This window comes from Rhinatrema bivittatum, chromosome 12 (genome assembly GCF_901001135.1).
Source record: "Rhinatrema bivittatum chromosome 12, aRhiBiv1.1, whole genome shotgun sequence".
NCBI classification, from domain to species: Eukaryota; Metazoa; Chordata; class Amphibia; order Gymnophiona; family Rhinatrematidae; genus Rhinatrema; species Rhinatrema bivittatum.
The window spans coordinates 82,281,645-82,304,202 of record NC_042626.1 but is presented as its reverse complement, the minus strand read 5'-3'; the positions used below and the strand labels follow the sequence as shown (position 1 = coordinate 82,304,202).

Genomic DNA, 22,558 nt, shown 5'->3' with positions numbered 1-22,558 from the left:
AACAAAGTCAGCATGGCTTTACCCAAGGCAAGTCTTATCTCACAAATCTGTTTCACTTTATTGAAGGAGTTAATAAACATGTGGATAAAGGTGAATCGGTAGATGTAGTGTACTTGGATTTTCAGAAGGCGTTTGACAAAGTTCCTCATGAGAGGCTACTAGGAAAAGTAAAAAGTCATGGGATAGGTGGCGATGTCCTTTCGTGGATTACAAACTGGCTAAAAGACAGGAAATAGAGAGAAGGATTAAATGGACAATTTTCTCAGTGGAAGGGAGTGGGTAGTGGAGTGCCTCAGGGATCTGTATTGGGACCCTTACTTTTCAATATATTTATAAATGATCTGGAAAGAAATACGATGAGTGAGATAATCAAATTTGCAGATGATACAAAATTGTTCAGAGTAGTTAAATCACAAGCAGATTGTGATAAATTGCAGGAGGACCTTGTGAGTCTGGAAAATTGGGCATCAGAATGGCAGATGAAATTTAATGTGGATAAGTGCAAGGTGATGCATATAGGGAAAAATAACTCATGCTATAGTTATACAATGTTAGGTTCCATATTAGGTGCTACAACCCAAAAAAGAGATCTAGGCGTCATAGTGGATAACACATTGAAATCGTCAGTGCAGTGTGCTGCGGCAGTCAAAAAAGCAAACAGAATGTTGGGAATTATTAGAAAGGGAATGGTGAATAAAACGGAAAATGTCATAATGCCTCTGTATCGCTCCATGGTGAGACCGCACCTTGAATACTGTGTACTATTCTAGTCGCCGAATCTCAAAAAAGATATAATTGCGATGGAGAAGGTACAGAGAAGGGCAATTCCCCTTATTTTGGGAAGGGCTATTCCCAAAATAAGGGGAATTGAACAGCTCCCCTATGAGGAAAGACTAAAGAGGTTAGGACTTTTCAGCTTGGAGAGGAGACGGCTGAGGGGGGGATATGATAGAGGTGTTTAAAATCATGATACTGTGAACCATCAAATCCTAGTATCACGCTTATCCGAGATAGGCATATCAAACACAGCCCTATCGTGGTTCTCCTCATACCTAGATCATAGAATGTACTTAGTCAAACTCGATGACTTTGAATCCGCTCACATTCCCCTCACGCAGGGCGTCCCACAAGGCTCCTCCCTATCATCCACCCTCTTCAATATTTACTTACTCCCACTCTGCCACTTACTCTCTAAACTAGGACTGAAATTTTTCCTATACGCAGATGACGTACAAATTTTAATTCCCATTCGAAAATCCCTCAACGAAACCCTGCAGTACTGGGAAACTTGTCTGACCTCCATCAACTCACTCCTCTCCAATCTCCACCTTGCACTCAACACCTCCAAAACTGAAATCCTTATCCTAACAAATCAATCTTCCGACTCGATCCACCATATGATCCAAAATGCCTCACAAGCTCAATCACTACCACATAGCGTCAGAGACTTAGGATTTTACCTAGACAACCAACTAAACTTGAAATCCCACATTAAATCACTGCTAAAAGGAGGCTTCTTTAAACTCCAAACCCTCAAAAAATTGAAGCCCCTCCTTCACGCCCATGATTTCTGCACCGTCATGCAAACCACCATGTTATCCAAACTCGATTATTGCAACGCCCTTTTCCTAGGCCTCCCAGCCTCTACTACTAAACCTCTTCAAATCCTCCAAAATGCCATGGCACGTATCCTAACAAACACAAGAAAATCCGATCATATCACTCCCATACTACAAAATCTCCACTGGCTCCCCATTGCATTCCGTTCCCAATACAAAACACTCACCATCCTACATAACACCCTATACAAAAACAGCTCCCCCTGGCTTGAAGATATGCCTCAATTCCGGCAATCGAACCGCCCCACCAGAAACGCCCTTGCCGGCACCCTCCAAACCCCCTCACTCAAAATTGGGCACCTCACCGCCACCAGGGAAAGAGCCTTCTCTATCGCGGGCCCCTCCCTCTGGAACTCCCTCCCGGCCAAACTCCGACTAGAACCATCCCTGAGCCACTTCAAAAAAGGAATAAAAACATGGCTGTTTAAACAGGCCTACCCCAACTCCTCTCAACCCTAGGCCTCCCACGCATGCAGGAACCTGCATTCTATATACAGCCCTTCCCACCTTTCCCACCCTGGTAACCCTTCCAGCACACCCCATGCTCCCCCTAACCCCCCCCCCTCCACCCCCCCCCCCCCCCCCCCGCCTTTTAGCCTCTTCAGCCTCCCCCCCCCCCGCCTTCTTTACCATATCATTCCTTCCCTTACCTCTACCTCCCCTTTCGCATATATTCTCCCCCCCTTTCCCTCTCCCCTCACCCCTCCCCCCAACGTTGTAAATAAGTTCACATATGTAATATTTAATTTTAAACCCATATCTTTCCAATTAAGTTATCCATGCTTGCTTTCTCTTTTCTTTCGTACTTCGCTTTTTACCTTGTTCCTTTTATCCAATTATTATCCAGTTTCTCCCAGTTAAACCCCCTTGTTCAATGTAATTTCCTTTCTCAGTTAATTGTGAACCGACATGATGTGTCCTACGAATGCCGGTATATAAAAATGTTTAAATAAATAAATATGAATCGGTTATTTACTCTTTCAGATAATAGAAAGACTAGGGGGCACTCCATGAAGTTAGCGTGTGGCACATTTAAAACTAATTGGAGAAAGTTCTTTTTCACTCAACACACAATTAAACTCTGGAATTTGTTGCCAGAGGATGTGGTTAGTGCAGTTAGTATAGCTGTGTTTAAAAAAGGATTGGATAAGTTCTTGGAGGAGAAGTCCATTACCTGCTATTAAGTTGTCTTAGAAAATAGCCACTGCTATTACTAGCAACGGTAACATGGGATAGACTTATTTTTTGGGTACTTGCCAGGTTCTTGTGGCCTGGATTGGCCACTGTTGGAAACAGGATGCTGGGCTTGACGGACCCTTGGTCTGACCCATTATGGCATGTTCTTATGTTCTTAATTCTCCCATACACCAGACACCCCTCAGTGTAACCCCCCATCCCTCAGAAAGCTTCAGTGTAACCCACCAAAGGCCCCTCAGTGTAACCTTCATACACCAGAAATCCCCTTAGTGAAACTCCCATAAACCAGAGACCCCTCAGTGTAACCACCCATACACCAGGCATCTCTCAGTGTAACCCCTAGACACCCCCTCACTATAACCCTCCATACACCAGAGAACTATCAGTGTAACCCTCCCATACACCAGACACTCCTGGGTGTATCCCTCATACACCAGATACCCCTCAGTGTAACCTGCCCACACAGCAGGCACTCCTCAGTGTAACCCCCCATACACCAGAGACCCCTCACTGTAAACCTCCCATGCACCAAACACCCCTCAGTGTAATCCTCCTATTCACCAGAGACCCCTTCAGTGTAACCCCATATACCAGAGACCCCTTGGCTCTTTTAAATACCTAGGGGTTCAAATTGGTCTGGAAGTATCCAAATTTTACAGGCTTAATGTTCTTCCATTGTTAACGTCTACTGTCACTATGCTTGAATTATGGCGTCCATTACCACTTTCCTTGGTTGGGAAAGTGAATTTATTCAAGATGACAATTTTTCCCTGCTGGCTATACTTACTACACATGCTGCTACTCCGAGTTGCTGCTAAGGAATTAAAATGTTTACACAAATGCTTGGCCACATTTCTATGGGAGGAGCCTAGGATTGCACTTAGTAAATTACAAGCGGATTGGTCCGGGGGAGGCCTTGGGCTTCCAGATCTGGAGTTGTATAACCTGGCTAGCCTTCTCCGAATTGTTAGGGATTGGCTGCCTGGAGTGTCCCTTGTCACAGATTTAAAGGCAGACTCATTGGTGGCCCCTGTAGACTTGCAGTTCACTATTCAAGCCAAAAATCAGTCACTAACAAAGGGTCTGGGGTGAAATACTTTGCTGAGCCCCTTTCGCTGGGCCTGGCAATGCCTATTGTCCATGCTACAGTTTCCCTCAACCAGTAACTCTTTTCTGCCAGTCCATGGCAATTTGGATTTTTCCCCCTGGGTTGATTTGGAAACAAAATGAAATCCCCTTAGTAAACCAAGTCCTGTCCCGGGAGGGCACATTGCTTCCATTCTCCGAGTTGCAATCAAAATATGACCTGCAAGCCTCTGACATTTTTGCATACTTTCAACTTCGTCACTATGTAGCTACACTACCCAGGGACATGATGGCTCATTCCAAAACAGAGGCTATAGAAAGAATTTTATACCTAGAAAGGTCCAGGGTCTCCCTTGCCCTTTTACACAAAGAATTGAAACATTTGAAGAAACAGGGTTTCACTCTTGCTCTACGGCACTCATGGAAAGAGGAATCCAGCTTTACCTTGTTCCACACGAGTGCTCCCTCTACTCCTTCAGAGAAAGAGCCCTTGTCATTACCGTACTTATAGCCTTCTCCTTTATTCCTTTAATTGCACTCTGATTTGTCTCCCATATCTCTGCACCTCCTTATAATACCCCCTTCCCCTGTCCTTAATCTCTACCTTTCCCTTTAGCAACCCTTTTATACCCCTTTATATACCCCCTTCCCCTGTCCTTAATCCCTACCTTTCCCTTTAGCAACCCTTTTATACCCCTTTATATACCCCCTTCCCCTGTCCTTAAACCCTACCTTTCCCTTTAACAACCCTTTTATACCCCTTTATATACCCCCTTCCCCTGTCCTTAAACCCTACCTTTCCCTTTAACAACCCTTTTATACCCCTTTATATACCCCCTTCCCCCTGTCCTTAAACCCTACCTTTCCCTATAGCAACCCTGCTAGTCTATATATAGTTGCCTTTCTGAACGTATAATTTGTAATGTCATATATAGAGTCTCCTGTATGTACTAATTAAAAATAATGTATATTATTGTATATAATACATTTTGGCGTGTATAATTTACAAGGTTATCCACAGTGTATAAGGTTATACACAGTCCCTTTTTGAGTGTATAATTTGCAATGTTCTTCTGTTGTTTTCCATCAGGTACTGTTCCTTTTCTCCTCCTCCTGTTTTTCCCTCCCTTCTCTCACCCCCTTCTCTCTTCCTATCTGCTCCCCTCCCCCACCCTGTTTTTTTGTATTTTCCTCCTTCAGTTATATTGTAAACCGGCATGATGTACCCACGAATGTCGATATATAAACGCTAATAAATAAATAAATATCCGGCTTTTGGACCCTAAAACAATTATTGCCTAATATGGGTCTTCGAGAAACTTTTTTCAAATTTAATCATAGGGCATATGTGTCCCCTGTGCTGGCTTTTAGGGTGGGAATTGCCCCTACGGGGAGTGCCCCAAGTATGTGAATCCACAGGGGACCCTAACTCACATGTTCTGGTCATGTGCCACAGTTTAATTGTTCTGGGTTAAGATAAGCTATTTGGATAATGTTGTAAGGGTGAACCTACCCCTAACTATTGAAGTGGTATTATTTGGGATGGGGCTTTCGCCTATTGTGCGGAGAGAGGGCGATGGACTTTTTATACAGAAAGGCTTGCTGCAAGGCAAAGGGGTTATCCTAGCACCGTGGAGAGCACCAGAACCACCATCCTTCACAACATGGAATCTCTTATCGCAGCCCAGTCGCCTTTGGCCAAAAGAAAATATCTGGCTGTGTGGGACACTTATGTGCAAAGTCTGTTAAATCATTTCTGACATATGTATCGACGTCAATGGGCATGTTGGTATGGTAATTAGAGTTTAAGGTGACGTCTGGTGGGTGGGAGGGGGATATAGAATGAGAGGAAGGTTGTTGTTGTCTCTACCAATACTGCATATTCTGCAAGGGCTTTATGAAGCTTGTGGGCTGGGGCTATACCAGACCATGACAGCCACGCTCTGCACCTGGACGTCACCAAAGTCTCTTATTCCTGAGGCTTTGGTCCACCAAAGCCTGGGGAAGACTAAGAGTAAGGGAGGGCATATGTCTTCAGTATTGGTATGAAAATGAATCTCATGATTACACAGTTTGTTGGCTATATGCCAGGGTTCAGAGCACATGTTGTTTCCGTTTGTACAGTACATTACCTGTTGACCATTGTCAGTGATTGTGTCTGTGTATTTCATCTTGTATCTTGATCATTGTGCAATAAACAAATTATTACATACCAGAGAACCCCTCAGTTTACCCTCCCATACACCAGAGATCCCTCCATACACCAGACACCCCTCGGTGTAACCCTCCCATACACCAGAGACCCCCCTCGGTGTAACCCCCATACACCAGACACCCCTCAGTGTAACCCCCCATCCCTCAGAAAGCTTCAGTGTAACCCACCAGATCCCCCCATATACCAAAGGCCCCTCAATATAACCTTCATACACCAGAGATCCCCTTAGTGATACTCCCATACACCAGAGACCCCTCAGTGTAAACCCCCATACACCAGAGACCCCCTCAGTATAACCCTCCCATACACCAGAGAACTCTGTGTAACCTTCCCATACACCAGAATCCACCTCAGTGTAATCTTCACATACACAAGAGACCCCCTCACTGTAACCCTCCCATACACCAGAGACCCCCTTCAGTGTATCCCTCCCAGACACCCCCTCAGTGTAACTCACTCATACAGCAGAGACCCCTCAGTATAAACCCTCCCATACACCAGATACCCCCTCAGTGTAACCCTCCTATTCACCAGAGACACCCTCGGTGTAACCCCCATATACCAGAGATCCCTCAGTGTAATCCTCCCATACAACAGAGACCCTCTCAGTGTAACCCTCCTATACACCAGACCCCCTCAGTGTAACCCCCATCCATCAAAAAGCTTCAGTATAAGCCACCAGATCCCCCCATACCTGAGACCTCTCAGTGTAACCCTCCCACACACCAGAGACCCCCTGAGGGTTACCTGCCCATACATTAGGCACTCTTCAGTGTAACCCCCATACACCAGAGAACTCTCAATGTAACCCTCCATACACTGAGGGGATCTTTGGTGTAACCCTCCCATACACCAGAGACCCCATCAATGTGACCCTCCCATACACCAGAGACCCCATCAATGTGACCCTCCCATACACCAGTCCCACCTCAGTGTAACCCTCCCATTCACCAGAGACCCCCTCAGTGTGACCCTCCCATACACTAGCCACCTCCTCACTGTAAACCTCCTATACAGCAGAGACTCCTCAGTGTAATTCCCAGACACCCCATCACTGTAACCCTCCCATACACCAGAGACCCCCTCAGTGTAAAGCAAAATTGCTTACCTTGTAATAGGTGTTATCCCAGGACAGCAGGATGTAGTTCTCACATATAGGTGATGTCACTGACGGAGCCCTGTCGCGGGAAAACTTCTGTCAAAGTTTCTAGAAACTTTTGACTGGCAGCCTGAGGCTACTGAGCATGTCCAGCATGCCATGATATTTTCTGCCACAGGGGTCTCACTCCAGTCTTGTATGTAGCAATGAGCTTTAGCAAAAGATAAAATAAGAAAAATCTGAAAACCAACTCTGCGGGGTGGTGGGTGGGTTTTGTGAGGACTACATCCTGCTGTCCTGGGATAACACCTATTACAAGGTAAGCAATTTTGCTTTATCCCAGGACAAGCAGGATGCTAGTCCTCACATATGGGTGATTAGTAAGCTAGAGGCTGAGTCATTGTGTAATGAAGCAACAGTGAAGTAATGTTGTTGGAAATGAGTCAGCCAAAAATCACAGCAGGTTGGTTGTAGAAGGATTAAACTGGAAACAAGTTCTTTAAGACAGATTGTTCATAGGCTGAATCTTGTCGTCCTTCTTTGTCCAAACAGTAATGAGCTGCAAAGGTGTGAAGAGAACTCCATGTTGCTGCTTTACATATGTCAAGGATTGGCACTGAATGATAGTGCGCTACTGAGGTTGACATTGCTCTTACTGAATGCGCCTTTACTCGCCCTTGGAGAGGAAGGCCTGCTTTTTCATAGCAAAACTGTATGCAATCTGCTAGCCAGTTGGATAGAGTATGTTTACCCACTGCTTTACCCGGTTTGTTTGGGTCATAAGAAACAAAAAGTTGATTTGATTTTCTGTGGACTGCAGTACGGTTCAAATAAAAGGATAGTGCACGCTTACAGTCCAAGGTATGTAAGGCCCTTTCTCACAGGACAAGCAGGATGGTAGTCCTCACAAATGGGTGACATCGAGGATGGAGCCCTGTACGGAAAACTTTTCTGTCAAAGTTTCAACAAGCTTTGACTGACACTGGCACACTGGGTGCACTGAGCATGCCCAGCCTGCAATTATCCCTGTGAGCCACAGGTGTCTCCCTCAGTCTTCTTTTTTCCGCTCTGCAGTAAGCATAGCGGTTGGAGCTCTGTGAGGATTTTTTAACTAATTACCTCATGGAAACACTTAACTTTTCACTTCAAAAAACACTTTTCCCTGCACAGGTCTCCCTCCGCGTACGTTTTTACGATGCTCGGTGAGTACTAATTCTTATTTTTCGGTCGGTTCCTGTCACTATCTTAAGGCTGTTAACTGACTGAAGCCTTCCCTTCCCCCATTTTTCAGTTAGCTTTAAACAGCTTGCAAGTATCTCTGTGACACTCTGCTTGCTTATGCTAGTGGGGTAGGGATTTTTTCCTTAACTTTAGGACCTCTGTAGCTTCAAGTCCTTCGTTCCCTGGTACCCTCACGCAGTCGATACCCTATCGCTACACCGGGACCCTCCTAAACCGCCCTGGGCTTTTATATGTCATCAGCGCCCCTCCCCCCACGGTGCCCTGATGCCTTTATCCATGTTTTTTGCTTTTCAGTGCTACCAGGCTTTTTCCTCCTACGCACTGTTTTTTTCCTTGGGCTTCCTCGGTGCCGTCCCTACCCGGATGCATGCCATTGACGCACACGCTGTTAGTCACTGCCATGCATACTCGGGTCGCCGCCACCGCTGCCCGAGACACTTTTTAACGATCCCAGGGTCACTTCATCGATGCCACCCCCCCTTTTGGGGATGCCATCGATGCCCCATCCTCCCCACCGATGTCCAGCCCTTTTCCATCGGTGGGCATCGGTGCCACATCGATTCGTCGGTGGGCATCGATGCCGGATGGTCCCCATCGGTGGACATCGGTGCCGGATGGTCCCCATCGATGGACATCGGTGCCGGATGGCTTGTCCGTCGATGGCATTGGTGCCGGATGGCCGTCCGTCGATGGCATCGGTGCCAGGTCCTTTTATTTATTTTATTTATTTAAAAGTATTTATATACCGCTTTTCAAAACAGGGTATTTTGTCAAAACGGTTTACAATAAAATAAAAGTAAAAATAAATAGATGAAAGAAACTAAAAAAATAGTATAAAAATACATAAAACTGATATATACCTTATAGGTAAAAAATAAAAATATTTAACAAAAATGACTATTAATGGAGCTGGGCCTGAATTCAAGTTAAAATCAAGAGGGTAGCGGTTTGGGGGAGGGGGGGATATGAAGTAAAGGAAAAAATAAAAAATAAAGATATGGGAATTGAGCGATTACTAAGTTGTGGAGTGATGTTGAGTTGTTTGTGGAGAAGTATTGAATGCCAATTGGAAAAAATGTGTTTTTAATGATTTTTTGAATTGTTGGGGGTTGGATATTAGACGAAGAGGATTGGGTAGTGAGTTCCAGAGAAGAGGGCCTGCCACTGAGAAGGCCCTTTTCCTGGTGATGTCTAGTCTAGCCTGTCGGGGGGAAGGAGTGTCAAGTAGATTTTGGGTGAGTGATCTTAGATGTCTTACTGGTTTATAGATACGGAGTAATGAGCAAAGCCAAGTAGAAGATGGGTTATTTATTAGACCGTGAATGATAGTAAGGATTTTATATTTTATTCTGTACTTTATGGGTAACCAATGAAGAGATTGAAGGATAGGTGTAATATGATTTCGAATAGAAATACCTGATAAAATGCGAGCTGCACTGTTTTGAATAATTTGTAAGGGATGAATTATAGAGTCGGGGAGTCCTATATAGAGAGCGTTGCAGTAATCTAAGCCAGAAAAAATTAAAGATTGGAGAATAGTTCGGAAATCTTGGTGAAAAAGAAGAGGACGGAGACGTTTAAGGAGCTGTAACTTTTGCATCGATGGACACCGATGCCCAGGTGTTTCATCCATGGGCATCTGTTAGAATGCATCCATCGAGGGCAGTCGATGCCAGGCTGCTCCCATCGGTGAAATTCGATGCCCAGGTGGGTCCCATCGGTGGGTATCCATGCCGGCTCGATTCCGTGGATGGGCGTTGATGCCAATGCCAGCCTTATGGCTGGCATCGATGCCCATGCCGATTCCAGGACTGGCATTGATGCCGGGATGGAATTCATCGACTGGGAGATCCATGCCATCGATTCCATACGTGTCCATATCGATGCCACCGACACACGTGTCTGGGGCACCGATGCCATGTACACTTGGAAATCTGAGTCTGTCCAAATCGATACCGTCAACGTCTGTGGCCCTATAGTTGATGCCCGTGGCCATGCCACAAACGGCATAAATGCCCGCCTCCATGCATCGATGCCCTCGACACCTCCGTTTTCCTTCGGTGTCCTTGACGCCCTATTGATTCGACTTCGACTCAGTCGATGCCGGTATCTTTTTCAATAACGGCAATGTTTTTCGATTATTCGATTCCACATCGTTTCAAAGATACCTATGCCACTGCTGTCAGTGCCCGTCACTGTCATCATTCTCCTGGCCAGTCATCGACGATTTTTCATACCCATTTTGATGATATCCTCGAAGCCCCTTAGGTTGCCTTCAATATCGTCAATACCGACATAGCACCGCCACATAATACCCTCGCCTCCTCACATTGCTCCACGCTTTGGGTTCTTTTTTAAGCCCCGTATTAGCTTAAGACACTCCATTGTGTCAGGAGCAGAGCAGGCGTGCTGACAGTTCGTCATCGATCGCCTTCCAGGACGACGAGGGCTTCCATCTCGGCGCTGGGGAAAGACCGGGCCGAGCACCGTGGCACCCATCATCGCCGACATCGTGATCGTCCGCCGCTGACGCCATCCAGCACATCGGTGCCATCCTTCTCCAGGCTGGACAACGCTTGGGCAGAGCGACATCACCACTGCCATCAGCACTGTTCCTACAGTTTTGGCAGTCCTTGGTGATCCAGAACTTCCGGATCCAGGTCCGACAGCTTCTGCATTGGCGTCACGACACATCGAGCCGCTGTGACGAGGGAAGGGAACATGAGTTCCGTTAGGGCTCCTCTGTTCCTGGCGTGCCCCACCGTCAAGTGGTGTGGGACTATGGCCATCTGTTACACTTAGCAGTCTAAACGCCACTCACGCCTGGCCTGTCTCCTCTGTACCTGTGCCACCATACCGGGTTTCAGAGCGAGATGGACGTTTACGTCCCCGGCCTTACCCTCGAGGACTCCGGAGACCGTCGGAGTCAACAATCTTCACCGGCTCGTCTTGCGGCGATCCACGTCGGATGGTAAGTACCCGCTTCGGCGGCATTCCCATAGAGTTGTGTTCTCCCATTCGGACCGTGGTTCGAAAAGTTCTGGGTCATGTGCCTTTTAGAACTGTATTAGTGTCACATATCGCTATGTTAGCTATGTTAGCCACAATATCAGGAGAACCCCTCTATCTTCTTGGGATTGCAGCAGGGCTTCTTCTCTTGTCAGTAACAAGTCCCTGTGCCGACCAATGCTCTGACTCTTGGTTCCCTCCCAACCAAGGTCCAGCTGCATTGGCTGATCTGCTAAACATGAGATTCAGCAACCATTGCCCCATGTACAAGTCCACCTTGAGGCCTGGCCACAGGTCTCAGTGTCTCCTTGTACAGCATACAGAAATGCGGGTACCACTTACCGCTCACACACCTGCAGGAGCCTACATGATATCCTCCATTGGGACACCTCCTGGTCTCCCATCTGGTCAGATATCAGAGCGGCCACCCCACCTTGTACCAAAGTCCCGGTACACTCCCCCAGGCGCTACGAAGTGCAGAGGGGAGAAGGGAGGGGGGTTGGGGAGTTTTAATTGCACTATTCTTTCTTTTAACAGAAAATAGTTACTCTCCGCACATCCTGGACCTAAGAAAATCCAACTTTCTTTAGACGTCACAGGTACAATGGTATCTTTGGTTACCATCACTCCATACTGCAGTAAGTACATTATTTTAATGTTTCTATGTGCTTTATGGTGAGTCAACATTACAACCCCAAGCTCTGCCGCTGGCACCAGCTTCGGTAAGTGAACTGTCTCTTGCATCACTGTTGGTGAATGCTGTTTTCTCTGCGGAGTGTAACATCATTCACTTTCCTTGCATACACTACTGCTAACCACTTTCAGTACATGCAAGGAGCTCTCACTTTTTTCAGGACTCACTATACATTTACTAACTGGGATTACTGTCACTGCCATAAATCCCTTCTGTAACACTTCTGGACACCACAGTCTTAAGACCCTCTTGTCCAGCATGCGCACAGACATTCTGATACATTGTTATATGTCCCTGCGCATATTTTCCATAACCTCAGCCTTTCAACTTTTCATGGTTGGGCTATGGGGTTTCTTCCCACTATGCATTTTTCTCATAATTCAAAACTGCTATGGGTTATATTCAGTGACATTCTATACTCAATGGACCTAAGTGGTTTCATTGCTTTCGTCCCTGATTCTTATCCCAGTTCGAACTAGGACCTAGTCTCCTTCGACTCATGCTCGCAATTCCTTAGGGTTATAAAGTTTCTCCTGAAAGCTGTCAACCCATTATGCATCTATTGCACTCCAGCATAGTTTCTCATAAACTTCCTGGACGTTGCACCCATGAGTTATGCCCTTATGCCTTCCAATACTGCTTTTGCAACAATTCTTTGTGCATACAGACAGACAGCATAGGGACAATGTGCTTTCCAACTCATAAGCACGCATTACCTCTTAGCTGCTCTGCTAGACAGCTGCGCAGCTCTACCCTTGGCCCTTGTTCACTTCATGCGTCCTTGGGCCACATATCTAAGAGATTTAATGAACGCTCTATCAGACCTTCTCCACGTAGGTTCTATCCTCTCGAATGGTCTCAATTACATGTGTACAGGGCAAATCTTTTAACGCTGAGTTTAACTAAACTTTCCTCGGCGTCTGCATCATTCCATACGATGCACAGGTTCTGCTCCCTGCACATGCTTCTTATGCGTTCCCTTAGATGCCTTTTCTTCCATCAAAGGCCTCTTCAATATATCTCTTCTGCTGCCTCTCGTAGCCAGCATTCTTCTAATGTTGAACTGGGATGGGGTTCAGTATTCTTTTCCCCACTCCCTGACTGAGATCAGTATGCTTTCCCATACTTCTCAATCCATCATATCAGTAACCTTTTATTCTCTCACCAGTCAGTCCCAAATCATAGACTTACTGATGTTCTTAGGTTCTGGTAGCGTCACAAAACCTTCTAAACATAAATCTTGCCGTTTAATATGGCAGGCTTTACCTCCTGACGCTAAAAAAAAAAGAAAAAAAAAAGAGGTATTACCCCTTTTACTTTTCCACCATTTTTTCTTACTCCCTCGGATTCTGTTCTCCAGACATCCTCCACATAGATACACCTTTCTCTTAGGAGGTGTATCGTTTTGGGAGTTGGGTTCCCGTTTTCGGTAATCCTCTCTGAGTCGGCTTACCATGGATTATCCACTGATCAAGCCGCCTCTATTTCTCTAATCACGGAATGAACATATATATTCTCCTTATAAGTCTCATACATTCTACGTTTGAGCCTTTCCATTCCTCTCTTCCACAGTTTGGCAAGGGAACTTCTTTCCCTCTTAATGTCATTCCTGCCAGCAGGGTCCGTGAGTTATGCACTCTTTCCATACTCACCTGACTCCGTTCCTCTGCCACTGAGTAGTTCTACGCATTCAACTTTCTATCCTTTTCAGGTAGATGTTGTATCTCCTTTCCTCAGGAAATACTCTATTAATTTTTCCTAACCTCTCTCTCTCGCCCTAGGGAGAGACTGGGTTTTCCACATTCCTGGACAGTAATGCTGCGCTTACATTCTATCTACATTGCACTGCATTCCATGTGAATTCCACTTGACTCTTTCCTTCATGCAAGGGTCAAGCTGCTACTTCCAGTGGCCACACAGACCTAATCCTTCTGATTAAGTGGTCTATATTTCCTTTCCTACCAACAAGCAGACATTTCACTACAACACTGTGGGTATCCACATACTGTTGTGTCCGTCTTAGCCTTAACAGCTTCCCTTTGGTTACTGCTGCTTGTACTTTTTTATCAGGTTGCAGCCTGGAGTCCTCTCCATACCTTCGCAGCCTATTATTGCTTACATTTGACTAGCCGGCATGCTCCATGTTTGGCCAGTCCGCCTACTCTTACTTTTTTCAATTCACTACCCAACATCCTTCCACGAACCCATTATGGTGTTGCGGATGCCCTCCGTTCCCATTTCCACCTCAGTCGTTACGCCTTTGCGCATCTGCGGTGTATCTGGTGCATTCCCGGGCATCCTCAGCTCGGTACTCACCCATTTGTGAGGACTACCATCCTGCTTGTCCTGTGAGAAAGCAAATGTTGCTTACCTGATGTAACAGGTGTTCTCACAGGACAGCAGGATGTTAGTCCTCACGAAACCCGCCCGCCACCCCGCGGAGTTGGGTCTGTATACTTTTATTTTAGTTTCGCTTGCGCTTTTTAGCTATAAGACGAGACTGAGGGAGACACCTGTGGCTCACAGGGATAATTGCAGGCTGGGCATGCTCAGTGCACCCATTGTGCCAGTGTCAGTCAAAGCTTGTTGAAACTTTGACAGAAAAGTTTTCCGTACAGGGCTCCATCCTCGATGTCACCCATTTGTGAGGACTAACATCCTGCTGTCCTGTGAGAACACCTGTTACATCAGGTAAGCAACATTTGCTTTCTCCTTGGTGAGAATGTGGTCTTGGAAAAAATGTGGGTAAAACTATGGATTGGTTCAAGTGAAATTCCGTAACTACCTTGGGGAGGAATTTTGGATGTGTACACAGAACCACCCTGTCATGTAGGAATTTTGTGTAGGGTTCGTACGTGACAAGTGCTTGTAGTTCACTGACCCTCCTAGCTGATGTAAGGGCTATGAGGAAGATAGTCTTCCATGTGAGGAATTTAAGATCACAAGAGTCTATGGGTTCGAAAGGAGAACGCATGAGTCTTGTTAAGACCAGGTTCAGGTCCCATACTGTGGCTGGTGGCCGAATTGGTGGTTTAAGGTGAATTAAGCCTCTCATGAACCTAGTGACAAGAGGTTGTGTGGAGACTGGTGCATCTCCTATTTTGTTATGGTAAGCAGAGATTGCACTTAAATGTACTCTTACAGATGAAGTCTGGAGACCAGAGTCTGAAAGATGGTATAAGTAGTCTAGAAGAGAAGTGGTGGGGCACGTGAAAGGATCTATGTTCTTTTGCCTGCACCACAAAGTGAATCTCTTCCATTTGGAAGAGTAATTCTTTCGTGTGGAAGGTTTACGTGAAGCTAGAAGCACTTGAGATACATTGGTTGAAAGATTGAGTGGTTGTAAAATCAAGCTTTCAACATCCATGCTGTCAGGGATTGAGATTGAAGGTTGGGATGGCGCAACCGACCCTGATCCTGAGTTATGAGAGTGGCCGTCGTCTTTGGAGCCTGAAAAGTAATATCCAGGTGTGCTTGCTTGAAGGCCTCCATCGCTTCCGTCACCGATTTGATCCGATACGTAGTGCCCTGCACTTGGAACTGTAAGCCAAAAGGAAATGTCCATCTGTAGCGAACAGAGGAAGATCGCAGGCTAGCAGTTACTTCACGAAGATCATATTGTCGCTTGAGTGTTGCTGGGGCCAGATCCTGGTAGATGGAAATAGCATGATTATTCCATCTAATTTCCTTTAAATTGCGAGCGGCCTCGGATACCTGATTTTTCTGGAGGAAGCTATGGAAACAGAGGATAATGTCTCTGGGGCGCTGGTCACTTCTAGGCCCCAAAGCCCGGTGCGCCCTCTCCAAGCGGATCTCCGACGGCTGCTCGGGTGAATGAGGAGGGCCCGTATTCGCGAGGGAGAGAACATGCGCGCAGATCTGCTGTGCAACGAGAGTAGCATCAGCATACTCCCCCGTGTCTGGTACTCCCCTAATCCGTATGTTGCAACGTCTGCTACGGTTCTCGAGATCTTCGAGTTTATCTTGAAGAGCCCCAAGTTCACTGTGGAATGTTAGCTGCTGAGAGTTTAGGGCATTAAGAGCCTCTCCATGTCCTTCCACCCTTATATCAATGTCATCCACCCTGTGGCCCAATGCAGCAATATCTTCCTTTATATCAGCCACTGCCGCCATTATATCAGCTTTGTCCCGCTTCATATCTGCCCGGAGTGTGATAAACCATTCCCTAATTTCATCTCGGGATAGTTGTGCCTGCAATTGTAGTGATTCTGCGCCTACCTCCGAGTCAGACCCCGCTTCTGCCTCCGCATGGTCAGACTCCATTTCGGGAGCCGCGTGGCCGCCATTTTCCGGGCCCGAGGGGTGCACTGCCTTCTCAAACGAGAACTGCCGCAAATCGGGGTTTTTTCTTTTCGAGGCCATCTCCGGGTGTGCCTCGCTTCTAGAGATTGCTGCGAGTGAGGAAGAAAGCCGAAAAAATGGACGAAATCAGCTATTGCTGAGGTTTGTCTGCTTGTGGGGAGCGGAGCTCCACGTTCAGGCGACTGCTCTCATCCGATGCGCAACAGCGCCCCCCCGAGTTATGAGAGTGGGAGCTACTCCCAGACGAATGGGATCCCTGACTGATAGCTCTAGAAGTGTGGGAAACCATACTTGTCGAGGCCAATAGGGGGCTATGAGTATCATGGTCCCCTTGTCCTGTTGTAGCTTCACTAGAGTTTTGGTTATGAGCGGTATCGGAGGATACGCGTATAGTAGGCCTGAGTTCCAAGGGCGAGCAAATGCGTCCTTGGCTGGCTGGTTCTTCTGTTTGTGTAGAGAACAGAAATTGTCTACTTTGTGATTGAGATGTGACGCAAAGAGGTCTATTGTCGATTGCCCCCAACATTGAAATATCCTCGTCACTACTGAGGGATCCAGGGACCATTCGTGCGGTTGGAACTGACGACTGAGTCGATCCGCTAGTACATTGTAAATTTCTGCCAGATAAGTGGCCCGAAGAAACATTGAGTGGTTCGGGGCCCAGCCCCAAATCTGTGCAGCTTGTTGACAAAGGAGATACGAGCCCGTACCTCCCTGTTTCTTGATGTACCACATGGCTACTGTGTTGTCCGTTTGGATGAGAACAGTCTTGTGTGAAAGGCAGTCCTTTAAGGCATGCAGCGCATAACGTATAGCTCGAAGCTCTAGGAAGTTGATTTGAAATGTTGCTTCCAGTTTTGTCCAAGTACCTTGGGTTTGGAGATTGTCTGTATGAGCTCCCCAACCTAAGGTGGATGCATCTGTAGTTAACATTATCTGTGGGACTGGTTGCTGAAAGGGTAGGCCCTTGTGCAAATTGTCCTTGTTCACACACCAAAGCAGAGATGAGCGTAACTGGTGTGTGACTTGAACTGGAAAATGCAGTGGTTGAATGGCTTGGATCCATTGTGATCTTAAAGTCCACTGAGTTATTCGCATGGCAAGCCTTGCCATAGAAGTAACTTGCACTGTGGAGGCCATGTGGCCCAATAATGTTAGAAGTCGATGAGCTTTGGCTGTTTCCTTTGAGTGAATCAAGTTTGCCAACAGGTTCCTGGTACTGTGTGGGTAAGGATGGCACAAACTCCTCCATCTGTTTCCAGAGGTTCCTCTGGTACTGGGTCATGTATAAATGGTATACTGAGATCTTAGAATTAAGCATTGACCCTTGGAAAACCTTGCGCCCCAGTTGGTCAAGAAATCTATTATCCTTTCCTGGAGGTATTGAAGAATGGGTTCTTGTCCTCCTGGATTTCTTCTGTGCCGACTCCACTACCATGGAGTGGTGGGGTAACTGAGTTTTTTGGTACCCAGAGGTGGGTTGCACTAGATAAGTTGATTCTATCCTTTTATTGACTGCAGGAATCATACATGGGTGTTCCCAAAGTCGTTGCTGCAGTTGTAGAAGAATCTCGTGAACAGGAATAGCCAAAGTATGTTTCAGGGGATCCACAAATTGGAGGATCTCCAAAGTCTGCTGTCTTGCATCTTGCTCTGTATGTATTTGGAAAGGGATAGAATCCGCCATTTCCTGGACGAAAATTGGGAAGGAAAGGTCCTCTGGAGGCGACTGTTTTATTGCAGGAGGTGGAGATGGGTCTGACATGGAGTCTGTGTCAGACCAAGTGTCATATTGAGGCGTCTGGTGAGGAGGCAGAACCTTGGGTAGAGGAGGGACACCAGAGGGTCCTGGAATGGGTTCTTCCTGTGGAAAATCCTGATCTCGCACTTCTTCTGGGCAAGATGGTAAGGAGGATAGTAAATCATGATATTTTTTAGTTAAGATATCATGTAATGCCCCTTCCCCTGAAGATGGAAGCTGTCGAGTTATCGATGATTTATGTTTAGCCGATGACTTAAGTTTCGATGCCCTCTATTTTTGAAGTGGCGGTATGGTGGGCGCCGTGGTATAGATGGACATCGTCTGCGATGTCGATGGAATGGTCGATGCCAGAAAGGAAAACTGCGAAATAGGTATCGAGGAAAGCGGCATCAATGATATTGAGTAACTTGACATCGATGAAATGTTTTGCATCGAGATCGATGTCATAGGCGGTACAGGCTCGATTGGTATAATTGCAGATATCGGCGATAGTATTGGCATCGGCACGACTGCCGGCATCAATGACAGCGTCGGCATCGGCGGAACCGTTGGGGCGTTCAAGGATTACGAAGGTTGGGCGTGGCTCAACTATGATGAAAGATTCCGGGACAAAATGGCGGGTTACCGCCATTTGTCTTGGGGCAGCCATGACATTCATTTGTGGCTTACCCAAATGACTATAAAAGGGGAGCGGGCTAGTAAAGGTGCGGAAGTACCTTTTGTGGGTAGTGGGAGTGTGCTAGTGCAGGGAGAGAGAGTGGAGGTTCGAGTTCCTTTCGTGCCTCCAGGCATGTTGGTAAACAGGGGGCAGGAACCAAATCAGCCATTAGGGGATCGGACGTTTGGCGATTTAATAAAGTCGCCTGCCTCTTCCCGGATTGTAAATTCCGGCACAAGTGTGGAGGTGCGCACCCAGCCACTAAATGTTCCCAGAGTACAGGCAGCGCTGTACCTAAGGGGGGAAAATGAGGAAGTATTATAGCAAAAGGCCGAGTCACCTATTGTGTTGCAGGAGTTATGTAGGTGGCTTCAGATTTATCCCAGTAGAGCAGCGGCAAGTTTTTTAGGGAGGGGATTTCAGGAGGGATTTGTTATCCCGTATCAGGGCCCCGGGGAAGGAGGTAGTGGGAGGAATGCAAGATCAGCATCCATCTGAGGTTGCCTGAGCTTAAATTAGAATCGGAAGTGCAGTTGGGGCGGATTGCAGGCCCATTTCAGTGTAGGCCATTTGCTAAGATGCATTTATCGCTATTAGCAGTTATTCCTAAAAAGGCGCCGGGTAAGTTCCGACTCATTTTAAATTTGTCGTCACCTAAAGGTACGTCAGTTAATGATTTCATTCCTGACGTTTGTTCAGTTAAGTATGCGTCATTTGATAAGGCAGTAGAGTTAGTCAGGGTGGCAGGTAGAGGTGCACTTTGTCTAAGGCAGATATTGAAGCAGCTTTTAGATTGTTGCCTATTCACCCTGCGTGTTTCCATTTGTTAGGTTTTCGTTTTGAAGGGCACTATTTTGTGGACCGTTGTCTGCCTATGGGTTGTGCGGTATCTTATGCCTTTTTTGAGGCTTTCAGTTCTTTTTCTTCAGTGGGTTGTAGAACAGTGCACAGGATGTGCCAGTTTGCTTCATTATTTGGATGATTTTCTGTTTGTGGGGGCCTAGTCGGTCCGAGCCTTGCCAGACTCAGACAGTTTTTTGAAAGTGGCCAGTGGGTTGGGGGTCCCTATAGCGCATGATAAGACGGAAGGGCCTGTGACACAACTTACGTTCCTGGGTATTGAATTGGATTCAGTTGCCATGATTTCATGTTTACCAGAGGATAAGGTGGAGAAGTTAAGGGGATTGGTCCAGTTGGTTCAAAAAACAAAAAAGGTGACACTGCGTCAGATGCAATCGTTGATTGGCTCACTTAATTTTGCGTGTCGGGTGATCCCCATGAGCCGTGCTTTTATTCGTAGACTATCGTCAGCTACAGTGGGAGTGCGTGCTGGGCATCATTTCATTAGGGTAACTAGGCGGGTGAAATATGAGTTAGGAGTGTGGGCCGCTTTCTTGGATTCGTTTAATGGGATATGTATAATGCAGGAGGCAGAAGTCTCAAATCAGGCATTAGAATTATATTCAGATGCGGCGGGTTCTTGTGGTTTTGGTCTATATTTTCAGGGGCAGTGGTATGTGGAGCCCTGGCCAGTATCTTGGGTGACAAACGGCATCACTAGAAATATAACATTTTTAGAATTGTTTCCCATCATGGTAGCGCTAGATATTTGGGGTGAAAGACTTGCCAATAAGCGAGTGGTATTTTGGTGCGACAACCTGGGAGTAGTACAGGTGATAGACGGCCAAATGTAACAGGGTGTCTTTGCTATTGCGTGAATTGGTTTTTTGCTGCCTTAGTTGGAAAATACAGGTAACAGCAAGGCATGTACCTGGAACGAGAAATATAATTGCGGATGCCCTTTCTCATTTCAAGTGGCAGGTCTTCAGAGAGGCAGCACCTCAGGCGGAGTTGGAGGGAGTACCTTTTCCAGAGCATCTTTGGACACTTGACTTGATGCAGCATGGTCATTGATCCATCAATCAATTGCCCCGGCCATTTGGGCATCTTACACAGGAGGATGTGGGATCGAGACACATTATTTGTATACATTGGAATGGCAGGGTGGCCCGGTGGGGGAGTCGAGTGTGGTGCGATTCATTTTGTGGGCGAGAGAGAATGGGTATTCCTTGGCATCAGTGCGGTCTCAGTTGGCGGGCTTCACATTCTTCCAGAAGATACGAGGCTGGGGCAGTCCATTAGTAAGCTTTGTGGTGAAAAGACTCTTAGGGGGATGGTGTAGGGAAAGGACAGGGGAGATGGATAAACGTTTACCCATACGCTATGAAGATCTTATCGAGATAGTAGGACAGTGGTCCAACTACAAAGTGATTCTATTTAGCACAGTGTATGTAATGGCTTTCTTTGGAGCTTTGCGCGTGCGGGAGTTGGTGGCTAGTTCAAGGGTAAATGTGCAGGGCACTGGTATACGGGCTGATATGGTTTGGGTATACGAGGGGAAGGTTAAATTTTGCATATACCATTCCAAAGTTGACCAGACAGGTAGGGGGCATATGATAACATTAATACCAGCAAGGGATGAGGCTGTTTGTCCAGTTAGATGTATTAAGGATTATGTGGCAGACAGGCCAAGGAGGCCAGGTTCTTTCTTAATACATGAAAATGGGGAGCCGTTAACGGTTTTTCAATTTTCTACTATCTTGAAGCGGGTAGTGCAAGCGCTGGGCTGGGATGTTACGCGTTTTACGTTCCATTCGTTCCGAATTGGAGCAGCTACTACAGCTGCAGAATTGGGTTTCTCAGATCAAGAAATCCGAGCCATAGGTAGATGGAGATCCAGAGCTTTCACTTCATATGTACGGAAATAATTAGATTTCCAATCCAGGTGCATAAGTTTAATCGATTTTCTTGTTTTGCAGAGTTGCGGGGGGTCTCCTTTGTTCGAAAATGTGCCTGGGTCGTGGGCCATTCTTTCGTGCATTCGGCTCATCGTCGGGCAGTAATGAGACCGTATGGTGAACATCTTACATTGGACGACAGAGGATGGAGGGTCCAGTGGCTTAGTGGACGAGGAATGAAATGGTGCCAATTGCCATCCTTTTTGCAAGAGCGTGTTCAGGAATGGGGTTGCCCGCAATGTTTACTTATTCATCTGGGAGAAAATGATATCAGGAGTTGGTCATGTAAAGAGTTAGTGGCAATAATGAAGAAGGACTTGGCAAAAATTTTAAATGAGATGCCTTTTACGAGGGTGGGGTGGTCTGACATCATAGTTCGATTCTGCCATAAAAATGATCCTTTATGGAAAAGAGGGGTACCAAAACTAAATAAGCAAATTGGTAAATGGATGTTACAGCAAGGAGGGTTTTGGGTGAGGCACCAGTGGTCCTGGGGGGGCTTGGTAGGTTTTTTCCGCTTGGATCAGGTGCATCTCTCAGATGTTGGAATTGATTTGTACAATAACGCCTTGCAGGAAGGATTGGAGCAAGTGATCTGTTAAAGGATAAGGCCTGCAGTTTGGGGGGAAACATGACCAATCAAGTTGGCCTTGTTCAGTGGCGGTAAACCCGAGCCCAATGTTGTTAAATGTTGTTTAATTGCTGTAAAGGGGCATTCGGGGGGGGGATCTCGTGTAGTTTGGGGGCTTCTACACGAGATGGCCTATGAGCAAGAGGGGGGCCGACGCTAAAGGCCGCATGCTTACCTTCGCTGGGACGAGGCAAGATAAGACGAGACATTAGCCCTACCACTGGG

The 22,558-nt window shown here is 46.6% G+C and overlaps 1 protein-coding gene across 1 annotated transcript in view; it reads left to right on the top strand.

The window, feature by feature from the left end:
- PRR15L (proline rich 15 like) overlaps positions 1 to 22,558 on the top strand; it is a 96,159-nt gene that overhangs the window by 59,456 nt on the left and 14,145 nt on the right. The window lies entirely within an intron of this gene.